This window comes from Pinus tabuliformis, chromosome 9 (genome assembly GCF_031772625.1).
Source record: "Pinus tabuliformis cultivar Carrire ecotype Pingquan chromosome 9, CPIR1, whole genome shotgun sequence".
NCBI classification, from domain to species: domain Eukaryota; kingdom Viridiplantae; phylum Streptophyta; class Pinopsida; order Pinales; family Pinaceae; genus Pinus; species Pinus tabuliformis.
The window spans coordinates 1,493,186,790-1,493,195,054 of record NC_142307.1 but is presented as its reverse complement, the minus strand read 5'-3'; positions in this window follow the sequence as shown (position 1 = coordinate 1,493,195,054).

Genomic DNA, 8,265 nt, shown 5'->3' with positions numbered 1-8,265 from the left:
TTACCTAGGGTAGATACATCGGATGAATGGCCTAAGTGGCATGTAATGAATTAGTTTGCTTCATATTAGGGATGAGTCAGTTTGACCACCCTAGTCTTTAGCTTTCAGTTCAGCTTTTTGTGCAACTGCTCCTCTCATGGATTCAACCTCTGAGGCTAGGATTAGTTGTTTTGAGGCCTATATCATGTATTTTCTTAGTTATTTTGTGGTTTGGACTCAGTGTGGATGCTCAGACCTTGATTGTACACCTTTGTAAGCAGTTTGGCAGGAGATTAATAAGAATTGTAGCTATTTTTATGGGATCCCTATCGTATGGAGTTTTAGTATAATTTCTTCTTCTTTTATTATATGTTTATGTGTATTATGTATGCCATCAATCATTTAATTGCTTCTAGTTGAATGTTTTCAATTTTGATAGGTAGAATCCATTGCATCAGTGCTCTACCTTGGCAAACCATTCCCCATTTCATGTTTTCTGCAGTCCAAGAAGGATCCATGATTGTCACATGCCCTTCTTAGCTTCTCATCAGTCTGAAACATCTCACCCCATCAAGCCTAAGAGTGTTAAAGCCTCTGCCTACCTTTCTCCATAGAACACATTGCATTTCTGACCTAATTTCCCAGACCTAAACTACCCTACTCCTCCTGATCCGACAAAACCCCTCTACAAAATCCAATCAGAACTTTTGTGCTACTATACCTAGCCTAAAATCCTTTACCTGATCCAGTCATCTTTACTGAGATCTTTATGGAGAGAGCCCTCTCCCAGCCTAGTAGGGCTATCTACTTGGCTAAGCTTGGTTTGTGGTTACCCTGGCATTGCCTCCCTTCAGCCTGAGGTTAATCTAGGTGATAACATAGTGGCAACGATACTGGCGAATGTAGTTTTATGTTCCTGAGTAAAATGTATCAAGTTTAGATCTGATTGTTGATGGTGGACAACAATCAGAAACCTGAAGGCTGAAATCATTCACCTGGCGACTCCAAGTCAGTTTCAAGATCAGATCCAAGGACTCCACTGGAGGATGAACCCGACTAGCAAAAACATGAAAGGACAATATCGAAAGATCAGGTATTCAATTTAGAATTTCATCCAGGACATTATGTTCTTTGTTATAAATTATCTCTTCTCTTTTCTCGAGAATGTCAAGAAGGCTTTAGAAGGTATATTTTATTCGAGAAGAGATCCTAGACCTGCATTTGATTCGCTCCCTTTGAAGATTGTGAATACAAAATATTCACTTGCCTTTGATCTTGATCAAGACCCTTGTTTTGAATCTTATGATGATCGTCTCCGAACTAATGAGACTCAAGAGACCAAGACTGATTCTACAGCTTTTGTATATACTCCTATAGCTTGTAAAGTTCCAGATAGATACAGGCCTCTGATTTTACCTCCTATATCCTATGGATTCCCTAAAAATCATTACCTATATCTACTAGGAATTGATGGTGAATGCGACAAAATCACTACTGAGAGACATGTAATAAATTTTGAGTCTTTTCTTGACCATTTTAAAGTTGATGAAGAGGATGTCAGTATTAGTATTTTTTCTTTTTCTTTGCAAGGCAAAGTCAAGAGTTGGTTCAGAACCCTACCTAATGCGAGCATCTCAGATTTCTAATAGTTCGTCAAAGTTTTCCTCAACAAGTGGGTGGTCAGATACAACCCTTTCTTGATTCTAGAAGAGTATAATCAGCTGAAAAGACGGCCGGGGGAGACAGTACAATAGTTTTCTGCTAGGTTTAACCAAGTCTATTTTTCGATGCCTGCTAATATAAGGTCTTCTCCTGGATCTGCTCTCTTGCACTACCCAGATGCCTTTGATCTAGAAATGGAGCTTCAGCTGAGAGAACGGAACCATGCAACAATTGAAGAGATGCAAAGCAATGTAGTAGATGTAGAGGCTAATCTATTGATCAGAAGGGCAAAGTTGAGGGAAGAATAGAGGAAGAACATAGTACCAGAGGAATCAACATCTTTAGAGGTAAAGCTCAATGTTTTGGTAAGTACAGTGGAAGAGATGATGCAAAATATCACCACAAGGAATAAGTATGATGTTGAAGACCATGGCTCTCTGATTGAAGAAGAACAAGCAGTTGTTCCAAAACATTTTCTTTCTTATCCCAGTTGTCATAGATCTGTTAATGATTGTTTTATAGATCATCTTGGAGAAGAGATATCTGTTGATCTGACATGTATGCTTGATGATGTGTTCTATATTGATATTTTACCTAAGTTTGATCAGTAGGATGATGATTATGTTCTCCAAACAAAAGCTAGTCTTGTAGACAAATCAGCAGCTGGTTTGTGGAAGGAGGAAGTTCAATTTTAGTAACTTGAATACAGTGATGAGCCGATGCATATCAGCTATGGAAGAGAGGAGGTAAGTGTAGCAAATTTTGAAGTAAGTGAAGGATCTTTCCCTATTTGTTTTACTTCGTTTTAGTTCATGAGAGACAACTTTCGTGCAATCAGAAATTAACCATTGATGAGTTTTGATCTGGACCATCTAGAGGGCAATGAAATCCTTGTTCAAGACTTCTCATATCTAGATTTGCAGTCCCCGAATCCCATTGAATATCAGGTTGAAGATGAAGACTTGGAAGCTGGAACATATGATCAAATGATGGAATATGATTCCGTACCATTATGTTTTGAATCATTTCATTTTTTGAGGGAAATTTTGCATAGTATATCTTCAAATGTGCAGCCTGTAGAAAATCATGCAATCTCATTGGAACCAATAGAAAATGGGTTGCAATAGGCTTTTCAAGTTTTTCATGATCCAATAGCTAATGTGATGGATGATGTCTGTAGTCAAAGTCCTTCTCCATTAGCTAATTGTGAGCTTAGTAAAGGTATTGATACAAACTTGGTCTGACACCCGGTTTCTTTGTCATTTTTAGTAGGAGTCTTGTCACAAAGCTCAGATGAAAGTTTTCATTCATGGTATGAGGAGAAACAAAGTAATTCATTAGATGACCTAAGTACCAGTGCACATGAATCTAAAGATCCTCATGCAGTATTTTTGGAGTGAGATAGAGCATCCATATTATTCACTCTAGGAAAATTTGGATCTGTTTACAAGTTTTCATGGGAGTTGCATTTCAGTAGTTCTCTCTTGTTGCTCATAAGCAAGCACTTGCGGAGAATTAAAACAGCAACCATAATGCTTACTTGGTTGCATTGTTTGTTTCATTTCACTTGATCACGTGAGTAATGGATCACTTAGAGTAGGGTGTGATTAATAAGCTCACAAAAGTGAGCATGGTTCAGTTAGTTTTAGAGTTAGTTTTTGTCGTCAAGTCATCAGTTTTCAGTCATGCATTTATATTTAAGTTTTTGACTGTATTGTTCCACATGGTTTCGCACTTGGTCTACGGTGTTCTTGACATCTCCAAGGAGCTACCATCCCTAATAAGGCCGATGTTAGTGTCAGTATTTGCGTCCTGCCATCAGTGATTGAAAATCCTCTTTTCATATCATTTTAGGGGTTTGATTCAGCAATTTTTTTATCATTCCAATAGGTCATGAAAAAAATTAGTCATTGATGGTAGTCCTAACCCAAAAACATCACTTTTATCTAAATGTGATTACTTGCTGACATAGTTTCATATCTTCTTGACTGTACATCATCCATAAAGTTATTTTTATCATGCCATTTGTATCAGTCATGAGGTCATTATGTCGTCTTGAAATTCAGTCCTTCAAGGTCTCATTGGGTCTTTAGTGTTTTTCAAGGTCTCGTTAGGTCATTAGGGTTGCCAAGGTTCCATTCCACAACATATGAACATCAACTAAAGGGTGATCAAATAACATCCCTTCACCATGTGAAGATGATTTGTAAAGAGAAATTCTTATTTCATTATGTAATTTTATGTCTTTCAAATGTAATAATTTCACCATCCCAAGCTGTTAACTCAGTGTTCCAAAGATACCAGACCATCAAAAGATCAAATTTTCAAAGGAAATAGTCAAGTGAAAGGGAAAATTTTCAAAGCATTAACTGCATGCCAAAGGGAGTGTTTTTTCCCAAGGGTTTCCAAATCATCATTTTCCACAAGCACTAAACCCTAATTTTCTCATCCATTGAGCTAGGGTTGGCCATGGAATTAGAGACATCTGAGTATATGAGGCATAATGGAGGTAATTTCAACAAGTATGAGGCCATTCCAACTCATACACATCATGTCTTCATCATTTTTCAATAATTCATTCCAAGGGACAAATCATTTGCCACACATAGGGCCGGTTTTTATTCAAACTATGTTTTAGACCAAAAAGGGAAGAATTTGGAAAACGTGAGAGAGTTTTCTGTCCAAAATAGGACAAGGAAGAAAAAAATCCTTCACTTTTTACACAGGTATCATGGTTTTAGAGAAATGTAAACAATACAGTTGCCTCAGGAAAGTTGATGCACTTCTGGAGTGACCTTGTGAAAATCGTTATTTCTCCTAGCTTGAGTGACCAAATGACTTTCTTGATGAGTCAAATGATAACTAGACATAGATATATTTCCAATGAGATTTCATGAGCTCAATTTGGTGTTAAGAAAGACCTCCAAACGTTGACTGCAACAAGACTCAACATTTTGGCAACCTCATTCTGGACATTTTGATAAGTCTTGGGAGATTGGGCTTTTGACAAAGCAAATGAGCTCCAAATTCAAAAAATTCAAGCTATTATGGAGAGTAAGCTCGACAAGCTTTCCAACGCGCTATCCCATGCTCAATTTAGACATCAGGAAGACACTCAAAAGTTGATTTGAAGTTGGCGTTGTGTGTTTCCTTAAGACACTACGCGTTTGTCCAGGAGAGCTAAAATCGCCTCCTCAGCTCTACTAAAGTGCTTTCAACCTCAAGAAAAGTAAGTATAAACTAAGGGATGTGCCTTCTCTTCCTCAAGTCAACTTCTAAGTGTTTGAGAGTTTTTGTCGAATATTTGGTTTAATTTCACATCTAAACCCTAGATTCCCCAACACTATCCTTGTATTCACAATCCCTTTCATATACTCCCCTATACCTTCCTTCCCTCTCCCTAAACGTTTACATCCAACACTCTCTAAACCTTTGTCCCAAAACCCTAAACCCTAGGTGCTACAATTACCTAGGCTTCCAAACCCCAACCCTCATATCCATCATACTAATACTCCCTAACCCCTCCTTTGTTACATAAATTCCAACAACCTAATACCTCCCTAGGGTTTGAAATTAAAACACCATGGGAGAAGAAGAAAACAGTTAATACAGTGAGGCAGACCTAGAACTAGAGGTCTGAAAAAATCCTTGGAACTTAAAGGGCAAAGGCAAAGAGAGATAGTTGATGAAGCTATGGTTGATGATCATATGATCAGAGAAGACAAGGAAGGTTGGCTTCAGGCGATCAATGATCACTTGGAGAATTTATTGAAGAAATGTAAAAAGGAAAAACTTGACACACTTGCAGAGGCTTCACTCCATGCCTAGATACACCAAAAATCAACTCCTTGACCAATTTTTAAGACTCTTGGCAAATTTTAGCAAATATTTTCTTTTTTCTGTGTTTTTTGAGCCAATTTTATATTAGCATCTTGGTCAAATGCACAACGCCCTTGGCACTGAGCAATTTTTGGAGGCACTTGTTAGAGGAATGGCCACCACCATTGGATTTAGAAGGCCCAAGACAGTTAGGAAAACCATGTTTCCAGCCTTGGAAGGAAAAATTGGTTGGTGGAAATGGTAGAAAACTAGCAAAAAATCACATTTCTGCCTCATTATTGGACTAGGCACTACACGATTGACCATCATTGGGAGAATCCATTTTTGGAGTTACAAATCAAGTTAATTTTGAAAATTGTAGATATATCTAGAAACTAGACAATATAATCTTTCCAATGAGTTATCCTGGGCTCAATTTGGACATCGAGAAGGTTGTCAAAAGTGGGTTTGAACATGGCACTGCACACTTCCCTCAGGTGCTGCACATTTGACACTGGTGCTGCACACTTGACAGGCAACCAAATTTTTCACTGTTTCTCTTAGAATATACTTTTCACCTATGGGTTTTTATTTTTCACTGATGTAATTCATAATGATTATGTAATTAAAGTGTATTTTTGTTACCTAGGATAGATACATCAGATGAATGGCCTAAGTGGCATGTAATGAATCAGTTTGCTTCATATTAGGGATGACTCAATTTGACGGCCCTAGTGTTTAGCTTTAAGTTCAGTCTTTTTTGCAACTACTCCTCCTCTCATGGATTTGACCCCTGAGGCTAGGATTAGTTGTTTTGAGGCCTATTTCATGTATTTTCTTAGTCATTTTGTGGTTTGGACTCAGTGTGGATGCTCAGACCTTGATTGTACACCTTTGTAAGTAGTTTGGTAGGAGATTAATAAGAATTGCAACTATTTTTATGGGATCCCTGTGGTATGGAGTTTTAGTACAGTTTCTTGTTTTGTGATTATATGTTTATGTGTCTTATGTATGCCATCAATAATTTCATTTCTTCTAGTTGAATGTTTTGAAGTTTGATAGTTAGAATCCATTGCATCAGTGCTCTGCCTTGGGAAACCATTCACGATTTCATGTTTCCTACAGTCCAAGAAGGATCCATGATTGTCACATGCCCTTCTTAGCTTCTCACCAGTCTAAAAAATCTCACCCCATCAGTCCCAAGAGTGCTAAAGCCGCTGCCTACCTTGCCCCATAGAACACCCTGCATTTCTGACCTAATTTCCCAGACCTAAACTCACCAGCTCCTTCTGATCCAACAAAACCCCTCACAAAATCCAATCAAAACTTTCGTGCTACTATACCTAGCCTAAAATCCTTTACCTGATCTAGTCATCTTGACTCAGATATCTACGGAGAGAGCCCTCTCCCGCCCTAGTAGGGCTAGCTACTTGGCTAATCTTGGTTTTTGGTTACCCTGGCATTGCCTCCCTTCAGCCTAAGGTCAATCTAGGTGATAACATAGTGGTGACCATACTGGGGAACTTATTTTTATGTTCCTCTATATAATGCATCAAGTTCAGATCTGATTGTTCATGGTGGACAACGATAAGACTCCTGAAGTCTGAAATCATTCACCTGGCGACTCCAAGTCAGTTTCGAGATCAGATCCAAGGACTCCACTGGAGGATGAACCCAACCAGCAAAAACATGAAAGGACAATATGGAAAGATTAGGTATTCAATTTCGAATTTCATCCAAGACATTATGTTCTTTGTTATAAATTATTTCTTCTCTTTTCCTGAAAATGTCAAGAAGGCTTTACAAAGTATATTGTATTCGAGAAAAGATCCTAGACCTGCATTTGATTCATTCCATTTGAAGATTGTGAATACAAAATATTCGCATGCCTTTGATCTTAATCAAGACCCTTCTTCTGAATCTTATGATGACCGTCTCCAAACTAATGAGCCTCAAGAGACCAAGACTAATTCTACAACTTTTCTATATACTCCTATACCTTGTAAAGTTCCAGACAGATACAAGCCTCTGATTTTACCTCCTATATCCCATGCTTTCCCTAAAAATCATTACCTATATCTACCAAGATTTTATGCGAATGCGACAACATCATTGTTGAGAGACATGTACTGAATTTTGAGTCTTTTCTTGACCCTTTTGAAGTTGATAAAGAAGATGTCAGTATTAAGCTTTTTGCTTTTTCTTTGCAAGGAAAATTCAAGAGTTGGTTCAAAACCCTGCCTGATGTGAGCATCTCAGATTTCTAGCAGTTCGTCAAAGTTTTCCTTGACAAGTAGGTGGTCAGACAGAACCCTTTCTTCATTCTAGAAGAGTATAACCAGCTAAAAAGACAGCCAGGGAATACAGTACAATACTTTTTTGCCAGGTTTGACCAAGTCTATTTTTTGATGCCTGCTAATATAAGGCCTCCTCTTGGATGTGCTCTCTTTCACTACCCGGATGCCTTTGATCCAGCAAAGGAGTTTTAGCTGAGAGAATGGAACCTTGCAACACTTGAAGAGATGCAAAACAGTGCAGTAGATGTATAGGCTAATCTGTTGATCAAAACGGCAAAGTTGAAGGAAGAAGAGAGGAAGAAAATAGAACCAGAGGAATCAACATCTTTAGAGATAAAGCTCGACATTTTGGTAAGTGCAGTGGAAGAGATGATGCAAAAGATCACCATAAGGAATGAGTATGATGTTGAAGATCATGGCTCACCGATTGAAGAATAACAAGCGGTTGATCCAAAACATTTTCTTTCTTATCCCAGTTGTCATAGATCTGATAATGATTGTTTTATAG